The following is a 21,276-nucleotide window of genomic DNA, read 5'->3' as shown; positions in this document are numbered from 1 at the left end:
AGCTGCGGCTTCGCACGTTGTCAGATCCAGTTTATCAGCTCCTGCATGTAGGGAGGTTTACATCCCATCCACCCCCCCCCCCCAGTCCACACAGGAGCCTGTAGACGGTGTTAGAGGGGATTTACTGGTAATGAGTCCTAAAGGTGAGGACTCGCTGAAGAAGCTCTCACAGGCCATTTGATATTCGGTGGAATATCCTCTGCAATATATCTGAATATGAAGAGGTGGTGAAGACTCATTGAACAGCCTGGACATTTATTGGAGCTAGTCTTGTCCTTCATTCCACAACGTTGTGTTTGGGCCATACTGAGGTTAAAAAATGACAAATTTTGAGAATAAAGTTGTAATAATTAAGAAATAAACTCATAAATTAATGATATGAGTCTTTTTCTGGCTGAGAATTCATAAGAGAAAAGGTTTTTCTGATTGCGTCCCAGAAGGTCTCGCGCTCTTCGCCTGTTGAGACGACCTCATGCAGGAGTTAATTCAGAAAGAAAGAAACTTAATTACTTAATTATGTTTTACCGATGAACCTCTGTGGCCCGTTAACAGACGGAATGAAATAAAATATCTCTTTCTCTTAGGTAACTGTTAGATGTTGACCTTTTTACACGGCTGTGGGGATGGGGGGGGGGGGACACCTGATGGAATCAGAGTGCATGACGACTCCAGCCTCCTCCCACATGACTCCACTTGTACAGAGCCGAGCTTCACCGACCCGTGCGCTGATGCGTGCACACAACAGGTGGAGCCGGGCGCTGGAGGTCCCTGTGAATCACCGGGGGTGGGGGGGCAGCAGGCGGAGCAAAGCACAAGCAGCCGGAGTATTACACCAGCGTGAAACGATGGAGACCGACCCGCTCTCCAGATTAAATGTGACAGGTGACTGGTTTGAACGGGATTTGCAGTCAGCCCCGATATCGATCCGCTGACACGGCGATAACCGCTTCATCAGTGACCCTCTCTCTCTAATCTCCCGCCGCTCCTGATCGCCCCTCATCACTCCCTTCGCCCTCATTAGATCCCATTAGCCGCTGCCGCCCCCTCTCTAATTCCTCCGACTGTCTTCCCCTCACAATCGATGCAGAGATTTAGTGTTGCGAGCGAAGCTGCAAATTTGACCGGGCATATGAATGAATGATGAGATGTTTGATGGGCTATTCATAAAGCAAACAGGCTGAAGGAAAGATGGAGGAACCGGAGGGTTTGAAGGCTCGTTCCCTGTTTGAGATTCAGACGAAGAAGAAGAAGAGATGCATGATTTGTCAGAAGTTCAAAAATCCTTCTTCAGTCGGTGAATTCAGACGTTTCATTCCACATCTTTATCTGTTTATGTCCTGAAGAAGTAGAGGAGACTGTCATCTGGATTTTAAATGTCTATATTTCACATACAGCTCTACATAAAGTGACAAACAGACGTTTCAGTCCACGTTGGACTTTCCTCAGTGCAGAATGAGGTTTGAATGATTCTATTTCATCAAACTGATGTTGGATTAATTCGCTGAAAGCAGTTTCAAGTGGAAGGAGCAGAGAGTCTGTGTTAGATGAAAGCAAAATGTGCACCGCCCAAATTCTCTGAGTCATAACTTCAGATCCGAACACAAGGAGGCAATATGCATATTTTAAATGGGACATATGATGCTTTCTCAGTTTATATTTACTCAAGGGTGTTATATAGTTGTTTTGTCTGCATATGTAAAAAGGAGCTCCCATTCCCCACACAGAACACGGCCAATAAGACCCCCACATTTGCTACATGCCCGACTTTCAAGTAGAAAGGTAGGACAAAAGCATGTTTGTGAAATTAGCTACACACACACACACAGACACACACACACACACACACGCACACACAATCTTTGAAATGCCACTCATACCTGCAGGAGTGGGACAGTTTTGTTTGTAACACGTGTGACAGAAGTTCACCATCAGCCCTGAGCGGCGGCCTGCAGGACAACAGCAACAGCAAGGCATTCTGGGTGATTCTGGCGATTACTTGGGGACGAGGGGAGTGGCGGCGTGAATATTTAATTATGAAGCACGAGGACGAGCCTGCACAGACGCGGACACATGACTCGGAGAAATCCTGGTTTCTTTCTTGCGGGATAGAAAATGTAGTCCAACGACCAATTTTCGGGGAGTTATAAATATTTCACTTATAAATATTCATACCGACGATGCTGCATCAGTTTTGCCTGGAGAAATACATTAGTCAGTGATCTGTGCTTAAGTTGGATATTCCCCTTACTGCAAAGCCTCACATAATAAAGTGCAAGACGGTGTTTCAGAGGCGACTGGATTCAACCTGATCCGCGGTGAAGCAGAGTCGGGTCCGTGTGAGGGAGTTGTAAAGATGAGAGTTCATTTGGAAAAGCATCACAGGGAGAGAAAGCCTCTGCAGAAGAGGAGGCGGCACTGGAATCCACAACTACTAGTACTTCCACGGTATTAATACTCTATTACTAGCAGTACTCAAAGGTAACTCTGGGCCAAACACACAAGAAGAGATGAAAACTTTCGCAGCAATTTAGTTGTTTTTCTATCCAACTTTTAAAAAATAGAACAACACCCTAACAATCTAAGTTCTACATTGTTCTGACAAACTAAAATATAGATATATAGATAGAGAGAGAGAGAGAGAGAGAGAGAGAGAGAGAGAGAGAGAGAGATAGATAGATAGATAGATAGATAGATAGATAGATAGATAGATAGATAGATAGATAGATAGATAGATAGATAGATAGATAGATAGATAGATAGATAGATAGATAGATAGATAGATAGATAGATAGATAGATAGATAGATAGATAGATAGATAGATAGATAGATAGATAGATAGATAGATAGATAGATGGTTAGGTAGGTAGATAGATAGGTAGATGATAGATCAAAAGATAGGTGATAGATGGATGGATGGATAGATGGATAGATGGATAGATGGATAGATGGATGCATGGATGGATGGATGGATGGATGTATGGATGGATGGATAGATGGATAGATAGATAGGTAGATGATAGATAGATAGATAGATAGATAGATAGATAGATAGATAGATAGATAGATAGATAGATAGATAGATAGATAGATAGATAGATAGATAGATAGATAGATAGATAGATAGATAGATAGATAGATAGATAGATAGATAGATAGATAGATAGATAGATGGATGGATGGATGGATGGATGGATGGATGGATGGATGGATGGATGGATGGATGGATGGATGGATGGATGGATGGATGGATGGATGGATGGATGGATGGATGGATGGATGGATGGATAGATAGATAGATAGATAGATAGATAGATAGATAGATAGATAGATAGATAGATAGATAGATAGATAGATAGATAGATAGATAGATAGATAGATAGATAGATAGATAGATAGAGAGATAGAGAGATAGATTGATACTCAGGCAGGATCATTACCTCTTGCTCAGTGAGTGTGATATATTGCAGCGGGTGTAATTGAAACACAGAGTTATAAAGAGAGTATATGTCGCCTCTTGGGAAACGTGTTTTGGTGCACGGGCGTAGAAAACGTAGCCAAGCAACGTGTGTAATTGGTCCATGCAGAAAAGATGAGGCTGTGGGAGGAGGCGAGCTATTTGTTCCGATGCTGTTCAAGTCGAGCTAATTAACTTCAGGCAGACGTGCTTTGCCGTCAACAATGGATCCTGGATTATCAGATCCCTGCTGCTGGTTGCCCTCCCAACTTTATTTCCCTGTGCGCTGAGAGAAGGTGACATCTATCACTATGTAGTATATCATCTTCAATTTAGATATTATTCAATATTGCAAGTATTCGATAACTTATTCTTTATTTATCTCAGTTATGACTTTACTCCCGTCTTGTTTTGACTGTCGTCTAACTTGATTATTACTTTCATCTGAATCCTGAGGGTAATCTCGTTATATTACAAATGTCAAATCTTCTCCGTTCCAACTTTATTCACGTAATATTACAACTTTGTTTTGGAAATCTTTGCAAATTCTGGAGAATTTGAGAAAACGTGTACCTGCACCGTATTTTCAGAACTCGCAATATTTAATGAATCACATTTTAAATGTTTGATCACGTGAGGGTTTCCTCACATTCCTACATACTGCTGTGTTCAAACTGAGCCAGGGACACTAGGGACATTCTTAATATTTTAAAGCCTAATATAAAATATTTAGCCACTAAATAATGAAGTAATCCCCGTGTCTGACTTTACATTGAGTCGGGTTTTCCCAGCGGAGAACATACAATGCGAGTCCCTCTCGATTATCTCACTTCCAAGTCGACGCCTCATTGTTTTCAGTCAATAGCCGTGAGTAATGGACTCCTTGAACCCTGGGGGAATAATGGGAGCCTCCCTGGTTAATTTAAGTCGGATATCTGCGAACACGCGGCGTCATTGTTTTGCATAATGTCCATGAATAATGGACCGGCCTCGGTGCCTTGTCCTGTAGGTGTAGTCCCCGAGAAGGACGGAGAGGAAGCTGAAGATCCCATCTGGGGATCGCCGTGAGAGTTCACCTCCTTGTCAGGCTTGCTACTGTCTGAATTAAGGGTGCGTTGCTCTCAGTGTGTGTGTGTGTGTGTGTGTCTCCCTATCATCCCCCTACAAAGGTCACCAGGCCGACAGTAACAATGGGCAGTCTGGTGACAGCTGCATCTGGAAGGTCAGGTCTCGTCTGTCTGTTTTGGGGAAAGGGCAGAGGAGTCAGGAAGTGACTGACACTGTGTGAGAATTTGTGGTGATTGAGGTGAGTCAGTGTATTTCACTTTCTTTACTTCACACCTACAGTCGCTTGATTAACTTAAAAAGCTACAGATCTAAAAACTCGGAGGCCAAAATATGACTTTCCTCCGTTTGATTCCAGCTGGAGTGGTCACAGTCTGACCTTATCACTGAGGTATCACTCCGCCTGGTTCCTGCGCGTCAGAGGACACCCAGCTGATGTTCTGACCTTCTGTCGGCCATGTTGGGGGTCCTCAGCCTCCCAGTAAGTGATGGAGTGCTGTGAATAGCTGGTGGTTTGTTAAGTGTCGGACTAAGTGGTGTTTAAAAGTGTTTAGTCTCCGGCTTCTCCATCATCGTGACATTTTCTCTGATTTGCTTCAGGAAGAATTCATGGATTTGTCGAAGGGAAATCAGGCATATTTAGAAAGACTAATAATCTATGAGTGTGTTTGATTGGATTTCCTCGCAGGAGGTATTTCTGTCTCAATGGGACTTAATTTCCTTGATTCATTAGTCTTAATAATTTCAGCAGTTAAACTCATCGGTCCATATGGTGAAACATAAAAAACAGCATTTGCCCTGAGCCATAATTCTTCAGGAGAAATCAGCCTCTGTAGCAGATGAAGACTATTTGATTTGTTCCTCAAGGGGCAGGTTTAAAACACAAAAGCTTCAGTTGTACAAAAACAACACAAACACAAGTTAATCTTACTCATTGTTGTCGTTATCTTATAAACATGTTGTGTTAGTACGTGTTGGCGTCTTGTCTCTGACCTCATCACGCCCTCACTTCTCTTTGTGGGGAAAGATTCCGACAGAGAGCAAGTCTGGATTCTCACCTCGTCACTGCCCTGCTCGCCAAACGCTCCGACCTCGTCATTTATCATCAGTTCTCCCCCCCCCCCCCCCCCCCCGACTCCCTGCCCTCACCTCCTTATGGGAAGTGAGAGAGAGATACCTTCATAACTAGGGTTGCAAAGGGGCGGAAAGTTTCCGGAAAATTTTGAAAAAAAAAAAAACTACGCAAATTAAACGCTGAGCAATAAAAACATCATTCAAAACTCTATTTTAAAGATGTATGGAATGCAGCACACACTGGATGTTGAATTTCAACCCTCCACTGTGCATTCTTCCATCACATGCACAGATGTAAAACATGTTTACAGACGATTGCAATAGTTTGGCTAACTATTTATATCTCTGGCATTGCATTAGTGTTTTTTTACAAACTTTTTTGCAAATACTGTGCAAAGACCTATGTTAAGAATGACACAAAGATGCAGAAGCATATAGTCAAGTGCCCAAAGTTTCCTCAGGGCTCAAATCAGCCTATGACAAAACAAAATGTTTATATTTATGTCTGTATATGACAAGTTAATACAGTTAGTATAAATTACCCACAACATTTCCAGTTTATTCCCGTTAATTCCCGTATATTCCCGTTTATTCCCGTTTATTCCCGTATATTCCCGTATATTCCCATGGAAAGTTTCCAACTTTGAATATTCCCGGAATTTTGCAACCCTATTCATAACACAGGTTAACACACGAGCTACAAGAGCAGCAGGGGAAACCGTCAATAATCTTTTATGGGGTTCGTGTTTTGAACTGGTTTATATTAGGGTATTGATAAATGGAGCTTTTCGCCATTTATCTTGGATATTCATGTATCAACTCCAAAAAAGAAAAAACTGCTTTATTAAAATTATTGCGATTTATCAACGCCGAGAGCATCTCTACCTCCGTGGGCTTTTAAATGACTTAACTCCTGGACTGAGAGCGAGTTCCACACAGTGAATAAACACCAGCTTTTTAAAAGTCTAGATGTGAGCTGCAACTGCAACCGAAATACTTGTATGTTCAAAAAAAAAATCACTTTAAAAAGAAACAGTAGTGTCCATTAAGGGAGGGATGTTAAAACCCGGTTGTGTTGTCAGCTGTCAGCAGAACTTGCATCTGTCTCAAATCAAGATAAACGCCATTAATCTGAGATTCAAAGACAAAGCAGATCAATGGGTGCAGATCTCTGTCAGCTATATTCTCCTCAGTTATATATAGCCTTTGTTTTGATGCTGGTTCTCCGGAGGAACATGAAGCCTCCGGTCTCGGTCACATCGGTAACTTGTCACATCGTGCACTTAAACACTCGGATTTCAGCTCGGGCCGAAGCAGCGACTGCAGTAAAACCTGATTCCCCCCCGAGGAAAACAACACCTCTCCGACACGACAATAGAAAAATAGACATTTTGGTCATTTCTCATGTCTGCTTTCCACAATATAATTTTGCTGCATCGTGTACTGCAAAGAACTTAAATAAAGTTCCTCTCTTTTAATAATCTCAGGACTATTCCGACTTGTTTTACCTGATCAGCATCCCTTGTTCTACAATTAGAAGAAGGGAGTTCACTGCGATGAAGTGAACAGTTTATGAAGTTTGAGAGATGCTGTAACTGAATCTCCATATCAAAAGCGTAATGTGCATTTCATTTCAGTGTTTCCACACATTATCGGCTCCACTAGAAGGACACGGCCGAGGCTGCTCAGTGCTGCGACTCCCCTCGGTCTCTGGAAAAGGGTTCGGATCAGTTTATCGACTCTGCTCTTCTCTCCCCAGGAGTACCAGATCGATATCATCTTCGCCCAGACCTGGGTGGACACACGTCTGCGCTACAACAGCAGCAGCATGCGGATTCTAACCCTCAACAGGTACACACCGACCACACAACTTCACCTCAAACCCCCACGTGTGCACCAGGCACACCTGCTAATTACAGCGTTTTCTACTGTTGTTGTAAATCAACTGTGACTCCGGGACTCGGCTGCGAGCGTCTTTCTTTCCACCGGAGCAACTGTTGTGTTTCCACATTTTCACAGTGTGAACATCTCAGTCGAGAACAATATTCTCCTCTCTCTCTCAGGAAGAGGCTTGTAATTAATGGAATCAATTGATTGATGTGCTTTGTTTCCCCCCGTGCCGCCCTGGTACTTTATTAACCTCGTATTGGGGAATCTGAAGGAATTCAGCAGCAATCATCCCCGACTGTCTGCTTCTCCGCTCGCTCTGTACAGATACAGATATTTCTCTGTCTTTCATTTAACCAGCAATATGGTGGGTTTGATCTGGCTGCCCGACACCATCTTCAGGAACTCCAAGACTGCCGACTCCCACTGGATCACGACATCACGACGCCCAATCAGCTGCTGCGGATCTGGAACAACGGAAAAATACTCTACACACTGAGGTAAATATAAAATACTCTATAGCTTGATTTCTTCACGGGAGTCAATGGAAACATACATTTAAAGGTTGTTTCAAAGATGGTATTTGTTTCCGTCTCTATCGTATCTAATGTGGATCACAAATTAGCCTCAATGCAACATGCTCATAGTCCTAATCGGAGTGAGTGCACTTTAACCCCTGATGGCCAAAAGCAGTACTACAAAAACAAATTAAGAAAGCACTTTATTTCCGGCCTCCTGTAAACAGCATCTGACAGCAGCTCAGTGGTAGAGAGATGACACACAGGGGGAGGTTGTGTGTCCGTGTGAGAGCCGGTGTGTACTCGGCCTTATCACAAAATAACCCTCGGTGTGTGTGGCTGTGTGCGCCGAGAAAAGAAGAAGAAATAACTATGCTCAGGATTGGAGTGGACAGGCTCTTTTAAAACTTGAGTGGCATCTGGGTTTATGAACCCTCAAGGTCTGACATGAGCTTTTCTTTTTTTCTGTCTTGAGGATCCACTTTCACCTGCGTGTCCGGGGTTTCAAACCAGACCTTGAGCCAAATAGCAAATATCACCACGAGTGGTTTTTTTTTTTTCCGCCCCCTCTGCATCAGGGGAGCTCAGGTCCTGTCACCACCCGGAGAATAAATAAATAAATCCAATCAAAGTGTGCTAAAGTGACAGGCGCGCTAAAATGTGAGGTTCCTCCGCGAGCAGGTTGTTTGACTGGCACATTTCACGAGAGATATTGATGCTTCACATTCTGAGCAGGAGGGAAAATGTGACTTTTCAGACAAGCAGCTTCCATTTCTAAATATATACGAAGGAAAAAAGGCTTTATAGATAAACACCTTCATATTATTACGTTAAATATAACTCATAAGTACAGGGGGTTGATTTGGACTGTGTGGACAGATAATAACACGGAACACTGAGGCACAAATATGATATATAGAGCCTCATGGTTTCAGTGTTTCTTACCTAATTGCACTGAAGCAGCACTGATCAATATTTTCTCAAAGATGATGGACGTGGTGATTATGAGTCATTTTGAAAAGGGGGTCGCTCATGATGACGGACTCACAAAAGAGAATATTTCCTCCCGGTGCAGCTCCTCCCTCTCTGGATGGACACTATTGGCATTTAGCCGGCTAACAAAAGAGAGAGAGAGAGTAAACACTAGAATCAGGGTAATCGTTGGGTTTAACACGACCTCCTCTAGCAGCAAGCAGCGATTTCCAATGATAAACCTTCTCTGTGTAACTTTTCATGTCTCAGCCAATCACCCCTATATGCAGAAATATACCCAAAAAAATATTCAGCACCAATATTTCCTTTAATTTCAACACTTTTCTAAAGACCTCAGGTGTTTTTCTACTAAAAGAAGAAATGTTTTTGTTGATTTCATGATTTCGACAACGTTGAACTGCCGCTCCGAACAGACGTCTCATATTTACGACTGTAGTTTGATGAGGCAAAGAATCTGTGTTGAACTTTCATCTCGAGCAACAAAGAGAGAAAGCGATTCTTCCAGCAGCTGCTGGGGGGAGTGACTTCAGAAGAAAGACACAAACTCCTCTGAAGAAGAATCCCTCTTCACAGCCACTAACTCCCCCCAAAATGTCTGGGTGTTAATAGCTAATTTCACTCCTGCTAATGCGCGCCTCTGTGATGAATCTGAATATTATCGTTTCATTAAAAGGATATTAAGTCCTGAGGAGGCGCATGTTTGGGGGCGTATTCTCCGGATCGCTCACGGCTGCTGTGTTCTGCTGCCGCTCGACTCTCTCTCTCCTCAGACTCGCCTCGATTTGGGCGTCCCGGCCGCTGACAGGGACGGAGGCGAGCGTCTATATGCAAATCATCTGCACTTTGCTCGCCAACACACAAGACGAGCGAGGCGGCGCCGGCTTTGATTGAGACTCTGCTTTTGTCTCAAATCACTCAATTAATGAGAGTGGTCCAATTTGAATCAGGAACAAAGACGCAGCACTCGTCTTTCTGAGGGTTTCACACACGTTTTTTCGCATCCGGGGTAAATTAATTTCAAAACCACACAGTATATTAAAATAAGAATCTCATAATCAGGTGCATGTGTTGGATGTAAAACAGATCCCCTGTGTCTTTGCCTCTATAGAACATCTGCTGCCCTGACTTGTCCAGCGATCATAACCAAGTTCTCCTGTTCTCAGAAGCGTCCGTGCCTGTGGGCCTTGACCTATAACTTAATGCCATCTTTGCACACACACACACACAAAAAGAAAGAAAAGACCACATCTGCTGCCGATGATTAAACAGTTCTGTCATTTTGAGGGATTTCACACATCACACAAGCAACCGAGTGTGATCCTGCACCATCTGGTTTGAAGCCAGCGCTTCTCATTCTGCGGCGCAAGGAGCAGGAGAAGAAAAGGTGCATTATGTGATATAAGCAGTGATGAAGACCGAGCGCTCGCTCCGTGTGCTTCATGGACCGTGAAATGAAGGATCTGAAGCGTTTTCAGGGTCTCGAACGTCAGCGTCTATAAGTGTCTGTGTGTTTCTCTCTCTCTCTCCAGGATGACCATCAACGCAGAATGCCAGCTGCAGCTCCATAATTTCCCAATGGACGAACACTCCTGTCCTCTCGTCTTCTCCAGCTGTGAGTATTGGCAATGAGCACACACACATGCATGCATGCACACACACACACGGACACACATGCACATTTCCATGCACAGCGACGCCTACACATGCAACACCTGCCAAGCGTTGAGGGGTTTTAATAAAGAAGCAAAAGAGTGACGCCAAAGAAAAGTCATGAAAACTGGAGACAGAATTTCTGCCCAAACCCAAAACTGACCAGTTCCACCAGAGCTGGTTTCACACCTGAGAGATGCAGACATTAGGGAGGATATGGGAATGGGGGGCCGCCCCAGTTCCAGTGGGAATCACTGATTAGAGAACTGGGGATTTCCTTTGCAAGGATATTTGTGAACGCTGTTGAGAGAGGGGACAAGAATCCATCATTTTATTTATTTTCAGGCATGTTTTTCAGATTAAGGTGAAGAGAAGATCTAGTATGGAGCTTTTGCTTGAGGAATAAAAGACGTGTTTATCCCTTAAGAGGAAGGGAAACTTGGTTATTGGAGTTAAAATAAGTAGAAGATTGTAGAAAAACATTTCTATATTTTTTTGGCTACTTCTGTCAGATTGGTTTATTACAGGTTAAGCCTAAAACACCCCTGTAATGGCCTCTGCAGAGGAGGTTATGTTTTCACTGGCGTTTGTTTGTCTGATAGTTACTCAACTCAGATTGCATGAGCACGACCTCAGGAGGAACCCAGTTTCTTCACCTCTGTCATCACATGGAGAAAGAGCATTAGTGTTGGCGGAGGTGTGCCCCCCCGTCATGTCTCCTCTTGCATTGTGTGACGCACGGGAAGTTTGAGGTCTCTCAGTTTTTAACTTTTTCTTTGTCGATGTGTTTAAAGATGTTTCTTACATATATATATATCCCATATTTCACACCCAGATGTTATTCTAGATTGCATCTGTTTTCATTCAGAGTTTTACAGAAAGATAATTTGTCATCAGTGCCTATTTCAGTCTGCACATTTGTCACATTACTCCGATGGACACACAGAGCAGAGCTGCCTCCCACTGACTCCGTACACTCACAACCAGTACAACCTCTACAGTCCGTAATGATAAAGCAAAGAACAGAGCAATATATAAATAAATGGCATAATAATCCAACTCACTGACCTGCACGTGTGTTATCTTTATACATTCAATGGACAGACCAGGCACATGTACAAAGTGGACAGTCGCCAAAGTGCTTCTCACCGTTGAGGCTTTCTAAAATTTAGGGTCTTGACCTATTTCTTTAAGATGTTCCAACTCTTGAAATTGAACTGAATTGAAGACCTTTTACCTTGTTCAGATAAGTGCTTTACAATTAAAGTTATTACGATTCGGATTATTATTGTTCCATTAACCACCACAGCCTTGTTATCCCCCCCATTACCCTAAAAAGCACCAACGTCTCATTAGATTACATGCGACTGGTCATTCTATCAGACCAGATTGCGCTTCCGCTGCCGGACATAATTGAATGATGGTAATAATCATTACCTGCAGATGTCAGTATTATTTGTCAGTGGCCTTTAATAACGGCCCCTATCGACGACTGAGCTCATATACAATTTGTTCCCAGCGTGACGCGAGCGGATGTAGAGAAAGAGCCATCGACTGGAAATGGATTTCTATTATGTCTCAGCTCTTTGGGATGATTGGCGGCAATGCCCCCCCCCACCTGCCATACTTTAAAAACAGCTGCGATTCGTCCATTTGACGTTGTCATGGTTTTGAAAAGAGCAGCGTGGATGAGTCAACTTTTCCCTGACAAGTTCCAAAGAAAAACCACTTCCATCGGTTTCGATATATATATATATAACACAAGATGCTTTTAAGTGCAAAAGGAAAAAGAGCATAAAAGCAACTGAGCAGCGAGTGTCTGGACTCTGGTCGCCTCCGTCTGTTTTGCGTGAACATGTTACACATTTCACGGCAGATGGTTTGCGAGATGAAGATTTGCTGAGGAGGAGGAGGAGGGAGCAGCCGACCAGAGGAGACTTATCATCTCTCTGAGTCATTCTACACCGGGGTGAGATCGGATATTGAAGCTGCAATTGGTCCTATTTTTTTCTCCCGGTGTCTAAACACATAATCCTCTCTCTCTCTCCCTGGTAATGTTTTGTGATCTCGTCGAGGCCTAATGCACGAGGCTTTCAAACATGTTCCGTCTATACACCGTGAAGCAAATTTTAAAAAAGTCTGCCCATTACGGCTGCAATCAGTTTCATTCATCGAGACGCTGAACGGCATGAAGGTCCCTCTCGTCTTTCTCCTCAATTCTGATTTCTTTTTATCAGTAACTGTAGAGGCACAGAATCCAAAACTCAAGTTCAGGGTAAAAGCCATGAAAATGAAGCCTTTTGACTGTGATTCCAAACCCTCTCTATTCTGCTATATCGCTATTAACTTTATATTTTCACTGCCCATACGTTAAAAGCAGTCGTGTTCTAAATGTCACGTTTTCAATACCATTCCTTTGGCTTCTTGTCGATTAGTTTACAGCCTCAGGATGAAATAGATTAACGAGCAATTACTCAGAATAGTAATCTTAATAACTCTTATGAGCTGATGCTGCGGAATCACGATTTATCACAAACTGCAACTGAAGCAAATGGGGAAGTCGCCTCCCAGGTATTTGTTTTCAAACCACTGTATTGGACGAATACATGTTCTGACCAGTGGTTACGCCAGAGGAACAGGAAGGGGATCAGCAATCTTTCTGAAAATAGTTTTTATTCAATCGAATCATGAATATCTGCACAAAATGGAACTACATCTATTAGTTGTCAAGATATTACCGTGGGGACCAGAGCGGTGTAGCAACAGGGAATTACTCAATAGGAACAATTCATCAGTTCTTATTTCTTATGGAGATTTAATCAGAGGAGCTGATGGGATAAAAATATTAAAATCTAAGCATGGGTAAAGGTCATGCAAGAATTATAGACTTTGACATATCTAAAACCTACAAAATGACTGTGTTACACTGGCCGAGCATTTCCTATATATATATAAATTAATCTTTCACACATATAAAGATGTAATCAGCACACGACTGGCTTGTTACACTTTTTCAAAAGCCCCCACTGGGCTTCGTGATTGGTCAATCGGCAGAAGCAGTCACTGCGGTTTTGTGTTCTTCACAAACAACCTGTTTTCATTTAGAGAATCTTATCACACATTGACTTTTTGTGTGTTTGAGTGTGAAGAACAAGGGGAATGACACTGAAAGCCTCCATTGGAAAAAGCAGCTGACACTGTAAATACCGTGTCACTGACCTTTCACGCAGGTATCGCTGCTGAAAGGAAAATCCATGTGGAAAATACAATGTGCTCCGAGTCGGCTCTTTCCTTCCCTCTCACTTCAGGAGAGGTTATCTGTACTAAGCAGGGACAAGTGTTTGAACCGAACGTCTTCCATGTGTTTGCACGCTGCAGGTAGATAAGGACAGTGTCTACCTGTGATATGAGCTCAAAAACATTGTGCTACTGTATTCCTAGCTAGTGGGCCAAGGAAAAGACACAGAAAAGACTCCCAGAATGCATTGCACAGTGGTGACAAAGCGAACGAGCGAGCTAACAATGCAATCGCGAGAGCGGAACAAGCTGAAACACACGGACGCAAATATCCCTCAGCTTCTTTGCTCGGAGGATCGAGCTAAAGCGGCCGTGGCTAATTGTAATTTATAGCATTGGGTGGCAGGATGTCACTTCAGGGGGATGAAATATGATAAACATTTCCTAGATATGGAGATGTACTGGTCACACAATGGTTACACAGTTTGCAGGAGAGACAAATGCGTTTACACACCGAGGGTAATAGGAGGAAGACGATGTTAGCATTCTATATTTAGAGTAAATCCTGGTGATTGCTCTTGGTTATAAAAGCATTTTACATAATTTGCCTGCTTTTCAACAACAAGCTTTGCCACCTGCTCATTAACACTGTCACTCACTCTATTCTGAAAAATGTTAAATTGCTCGAATCTGTCAAACGAGCGTCGCTTGATTTCCACTCAGAAGAGCTGTGGAGGTTCCACTGCCTCTTTCATGTGGAACCTGCAGATCCAGGTGCAACCATCAAGATTATTTAACTACTGGATGAAAACTGTATCGAGTGAGTGAGTTGGAGTGAATATTGGTTCACAGCACATTCCAGGCAAACAAGTTAACAGTCATTGCTCAGTGGGTCGGCAGTCCACGGATTTGCTTATGAAAACTTTCTGTATAAATTTGTATAAATCATGCATGAGTCAGGTATAAATCATGCATATAATACATAAAAACTGCATTGCTGCATTACTCCTTCCTGTGTTGGTTGCCTTGGACTTTTATCGGTGTTTCTCCCTCTGCGTGTGTTCTGCAGACGGATACCCCCGGGACGAGATCGTGTACAAGTGGAAGAGAAACTCCGTGGAGACCTCGGACCAGAAGTACTGGCGGCTGTACCAGTTCGACTTCATGGGGCTGAGGAACACCACGGACGTGCTCACCACGACAGCAGGTGAGAGACGCAGGCCAGGAGAGGTCAAAGGTCGGTCATGGCAGCTCCAGCCGGCAGAGTCTCGCTCCACGATGACCTCTGGGCAGGTTAACATTAGCATCAATGCCCGTTAATGAAATCATATAAAAGCTTGTATGATTCCCCCCCAGGGTGCTCGGGCAAATAGGTTTTCACACTGACATTAATCACCAAGATTAAAGATTAAAAAGGAAGTTTAATTATTCAATCTCCTTCTCATGCTTTCAGTGCAGTTTTAGGGGATTTGTGTTCTTTAGTGGTTTCATCTGGAGAGAAGCTGCTGCTCCAACACGTGCCCAGTAGGTTTCTACCAGGAATGGACACAACCCAGGGTCTAATGACTTTGTGTAATTGTTAACCCCTATTAACCTTGTTTATGAGGTTCCTATATTCCCTCTTCCTTTGTGTCACACGGTCTTTTGTCTTTTCGAGAGGCGTCCTCAGATCTACATAATGTGTTTCCTGATTCAGCTTTCCAGGAGCCGAACCTCCGTTCATGAATATTCGAGGAACACGAGCACTTGGCGCGATAAAGACACGGATAACAGAGAGCCGGGAAATTATTAAGGAGCTCAGTGGAAATTAGTTGTGCCACTTCATTTGTTTTTTACAGTAGCTGAATCAAATAGAAACATCCTTCTTTCTAACTGACGACATTAGGAGGTTCAAGCAGCAGCATTTCCTCACCTCACTCCCGACCCTCCCACTGGGAATAAGGATGGAGCTTCCTGTTCGGGTTTAATTGGAAATGGCCGTCTCCTCTTTGTGTTCCTGATCACCAGAAACACAAGTGACTGATGAGCTCTCTCATCTCCAGACACGGTGATGGCCTTATCAATTACATGTTTTCCTGGACCCCCGCTGCATCGTCACAAACTCGGGCAAACTCATTTTCTGCTGAAATGCTCCAGAGCGACGGCAAACCTACACATCGACCTCACGCTGTTCAGGAAAATTAGCCCCTTTTTTCTCACTTATTACCTCGTTTCTTCTTCCTGTTTCACTTTCCACACGCGTGATGATTAGATTCCCGGCTAAAAATACCGATGATTAATTTACATCATGACAAACTTGGAAAGTGCTGCGCCTCTCTTCCCTCCTTGCTCTCCCTGATCTCCCTGCTCTATCCCTCATCCCTCGTAAACACTTGAGGTGTGGGGCTGTTTTAATGAGGACAGAGTGGACAGATCCCCCCCCGATCTCAAATCCACAGTTGTTATCAATTCAGCAGCGTCCTCTTCAAATGACCCCGATGTGGAATCCCAAACACTCTCAGTGCTTTGTTCTCTGGTCCCATCGTAATTTCCCCCAAAATCTTCCATTATGCTCTGTTATGCTGTTAAATAGCAGAAATGCTGGTGGTCTTCCTTTTTCTTTCTTAACATGTCCGAGCAGGAAATATTACATATGTGAAGAAAGTAAAATCACTGACAAACCCCCCACATGCTCTGACGACACCCTGCTTTATAATGCTGATATTCTATTATACAGTATGTTATATTATTCTACTTATTATGATGATATCTATACATCTATTACAGAGTCGAGAATATATTTGGAATAATACCAGCTTTAAGTTGTAATTTAACGATGAAAAGTTTACAATATTATGACAACAAAGTCTTAATTGAACACGAACGGAAAGTAGTCAAAAAATAGTTGTTATTTAGGGTTATTAATGAAGCTGCTCTTATTTACATATATTTATGTTTTTACCCTAAGATAGAAATGGTCTGAGTTACAGTGACTGAGACGCAGCCCATTAAAACCGCAGTGCAAAGTTAGAAACGTCCTCATATACACGTTGTTTCGCCAATGACTTTTTTTGTTTTCTGTGGCAGCTTCCAAACAGGAAGTGGACCCGACGCTGCGACATGACAGAGTGTGTGGACAGGTTTATTGCAGGCTACTGGGACTAATGGGTATTCTGCAGTCGTGTGTGCACAGAGTGGTTGTTAGTGTCCTACCAGAAGGTAAACAGAGTTACAGCAGAGAAGTCACCACACTGCACAGAGAGAGAGAGGGAGTGTGCATCACTTTCATTCAGTCCCTAATGCAACTTAAACAGTAATAAAATGCGACATTTGCAAGAATAATATCAGGGAAATGATCATTGCATCGCTTAGTTTATAGTTATTAATGTATATTCCTATTGTCACAAGGACTATATACAGTAAGCACTATATAAAGATGAACAATGCATAGAACAAACTATCCAGAAATGAAGCTAAAATATGCAGGATATAAACGCTGCATTTTTGTGCACATGAATCCGCTGCACCCTCTGGACCAAAGGGCTTTCATTTAGTTTTCTATAGTGTATGAGCTAGGTTGTCAGTATTGATCTTTTGTGGAAGGAAGGTCTGGACAGAATTCAGACCCTCGTCCACCACAGCCTGGACAAATCTTTAAAGTTTTCATCCAATAGCAGCAGTGGAGAGACGTGTCTGGGACCTGGTGTCGCCCATCGACTCAAACTCCCGTTGTTTCTGCACTTTCAGCCCTAACACTGGAAAGTGTTGTGTAGCAGAACTCATTCTAAAGCTGCAAACATCTGGCTTTCAGTGGCAACGCCTGCAAATCAAAGATCCTGCAGAACCATCCCATAATGTTACACAACAGACAATACGAGACAGAACTCGTACACAATGGATAAATCAAGCAAATGCGTGTTTTAAAGTGAAACTTGCACTGTAACTTGAGGCGTCCTCAGACCTGATGGACCAGGGCCGACTTCTATGTCCAAAAATATCTTGTTTCCTGTCATTGCTCCGCTCCCAGCTTCATCAAATCACATGTGCCTCACAACAGCCCCTGACATCCAGAGACACTCTCACTTTTATGTTCTGCACCGGCACATGTTAGAAAGTGTGAGAGTGATAAACACTCCTCTGCAGCAGCTTCACCGAGAGACGCTTTCTTCCTTCCACTGATGTGAGGATGAGCTGCGAGCGGAGGAGGTTTTTCTTCTTCACATCCTTTTCTCGGAAATACCTGAGTGACCACAAGTCTCACTGGTATTTAATGTAATAATCTTCCGATGCTTAGAACGTTGTCAAGGCTACACGACAAAGGCTTTTTGTTCCCCGTGTGTCGCAGCTCAATATCCCTGCTGCTGTCAATCAAAATGCTTGTAGCTGCTGAACACTAAAAGAGGCAGCAGAATAATTTCTTCCACTCGTTTTTCTCTTTGCTCAGGTTAGAGAGAAGTGTTTTCTTTTATTTAATCTCACCTTTTCTCAACTATCTCCCTTCTATCTCTAGACCGGATTCCAATCCATCACACTAAACACTTCCCGATATTTAGTTTGATCAGAGAGTTTATCGCCTTTCTGCTGAACATGCACAGTCCTCATTAAAGTTACTGCAAGACCTTAAATGTTACAGCGCAGCTTTAAAACACTTTTGACTGTGTCGTTATAAAAGTGGGCTGACAACGCTCTAAGCCAGTTTCAGCTCAACACAACAGAAAATGTTCCCCAGGGATCGCTCCTCGGCTCCTGGCTGTTTTTGCAAACGCTTCACCTAGATTCTGCACATCCCGAAACCCGAACATACAGATCTGTGATGTTATACAATCAGCTGACTAATGTGCTGACTGTCACGGCTCTCTAATAAAGTGTGTAGAGTCTGCGGAAAAAAGTGGGTCTGGCCTCTGTTTTGATGACCACGTCGAGAGAACAGCGGGAACTAGCTCCCAGCTACGTCTCAGACCTTTTTAATCACTCATGAGCCAGTGTGCTGAGTACGGTCCTCAGGGATGGTCTGGAGTTTATAAATGAGGGGAAAAAGTGTAATTTCCAAAATAGCAGGGTCACCTTACAACACAATGAGCAATTTTACAGCTCGAAACGGGTCAATTTCCGGCTGGAAAATGGCTGTTTTTTATTGTAATGTCCCCATATGAATAGTGGAAAGGAGAAATCTGAGAGTTGTGTTCATTTGTGGTTTTGACTCACGGGGGTCCGGTGGCATGGCACCAGCTCGTAACAAGAACAAATCACACATTGGATTGAGTTATGATTGTTATTCGGTAACGGAGCTGTGCAATCCTGTGTTTGGGCGCTGAAGCATAACGCTGAACCTGAACCGTGAAGCTTCATGCCAGAACAGATCCACCTGGAAAACGTGTCACAGCGAGAATAGAGAAAGTAAAAACTTTACCTAAAGCCTGCAAAAGTAAGGAACTATAGAGAAGAGGGTTTGTCTGACATCATAAGGTGTTTTATTTCTTTATATTTAGGGAATAAACTGATTCTCTGCCTGTTTCCCTCTCAACAGGTGACTACATATTGATGACGGTGTACTTTGACCTCAGCAGACGGATGGGCTACTTCACCATCCAGACCTACATCCCCTGTATCCTGACCGTGGTCCTCTCCTGGGTCTCCTTCTGGATCAAGAGCGACGCCACGCCCGCAAGAACGGCCCTAGGTACACACCCGCACCCCCCATGCCGCTCTGCAGGCAGCTACTGGGAGCAGCACTTAAAAAAGCCTTATGTAACTTGATCATTTGGGAGCAGTAATTTGTTGCAATACTTTCTCGCTCTCCCAAAAAACGGCAGATAATTCCTCCCTCGCCTGTGAGAGATCAGTGTTTTTGTGCTTTAATTGAAGTGATGGGAATTCTTCCACTAGAGGATATAAAATGTGTCCCGCCGCCGCCGCTCATTCAGGCTGCAGGAGCGTAATGTGGGGAAATTAATCGGAAGTGGCTGGCAGGATTTGATAATTCCTGTTCAATCTGGGCCGCGACAGCTTGAAAGCCGGCGCGATAATATCTCGCTTTTTTGATTCGGTAAATGGAATATAATAAGTCAGTCTCCGGCGCCGCAGTCATTACCAGCAAAAGCATTTTATTTTATTACTGGAATATTTGCACTTCGCCGAGCAGTGCTGTGGAATGAAGGACAACAAAAGGAGAGAAATGTCTGTGTCTGTCTTTGTGCGACTGTATCACATCTTTATGTCCCGTCGGTGCTTTGTGGCTTGTTTTTCATAACTCTTGTGAAATCTTATTTTTTTGCTTTGCATGACTTGACAGTTGCTTTGCATTATCTTCCTCTTCCTCCCCCCCCCGCCCACCGCTGCATGCCCGCCCATTAGTTCATTTGATTTCCTGTGGATGATGATGTTGTGCACGCTGCTCATGGTTTCCTGTTTAAGCTGAAATTCAAGGTGAGTTCCTTATATATAAAATTAATGTTTAAAATGATCCTGTAAATAGTGATTTGACTTCTTTGAGTTTACAGTTTCACTTTGCTCGGAGTTATAAGTGAGGAGGAACAAGAGGATACTGGAACTACACGATACATTATAGCTAATAAATGATATTTCTAAATTTAAAGGCAACTTAAGGACAAATGTCAAACAGATTTGTGCAGAGTGGGGTTTCAAAGTGAATGGTTCGATATGAATGGTAAACAAGGGGGGGGGGGGGGGTTTCTCACTCACAACCTCAGAGAGAAACAACGCAGAGCGGGCGACCAAAAACAGGAAACGGTTGCTGAGAAGGCAATTAACCTCAAGTCTGTGGGGCTCACAAAACAACAAAGACACATGACATTTAACTGAAAGCTCAATTAAAGACTTACAATCCAACATGGCCGCCGAGGAGACTAATGCATTAGTTATCGGGGGGGGCAGAGAGGTCCCAGGGGATGCACGAGCTCGACCAAATGGAAAAACTAACTTAGAGAAGTGAGAAAAGTATTTGACTAGAACAGTGACTTTGAAGTGTGGTCCAGGTACCATCCACTAACATGGAGGAGGTGGGATTTATGACCTATGCTGCAATAGAGATGCTTTGGCTTCACTTTGAGGAATCTAGTCTGGGCCTGGTGGCTCATCTCTGCTCCTGCTCACATGGTTTCACATCCAGGAAGCCCCCCAAACACCCCCGTTGGTAATACCCTCTGAAGGAGGAAAGACCCAACTCATTAAACTCCACCACCCAAATCTTCTCACTTGACCCCAGAGCTCCAAAATCGTGCCGACTCCTCCGACCTCCCGCCACCTCCCACTCCTGCTGTCACTTGAATTGAGCCGGGCGCACACAACTCGGGGGGTGCTTTAATTCCACTCCAGCCCTTCATCAGCCTGCCGGAGAGCCAATATCACAGAAGGTCATCTGGAACATCTCTGTGGCAATAAAGAAGTTATATTGAAGT

General features: G+C 43.4%; 1 pseudogene; it reads left to right on the top strand.

The window, feature by feature from the left end:
• LOC132996796 (gamma-aminobutyric acid receptor subunit gamma-3-like) overlaps nt 1-21,276 on the top strand; it is a 61,640-nt pseudogene that overhangs the window by 31,237 nt on the left and 9,127 nt on the right.

Source organism: Limanda limanda, chromosome 23 (assembly GCF_963576545.1).
Source record: "Limanda limanda chromosome 23, fLimLim1.1, whole genome shotgun sequence".
In the NCBI taxonomy this organism is placed as follows: Eukaryota; Metazoa; Chordata; class Actinopteri; order Pleuronectiformes; family Pleuronectidae; genus Limanda; species Limanda limanda.
This window is presented reverse-complemented; position numbering and strand designations above follow the sequence as displayed.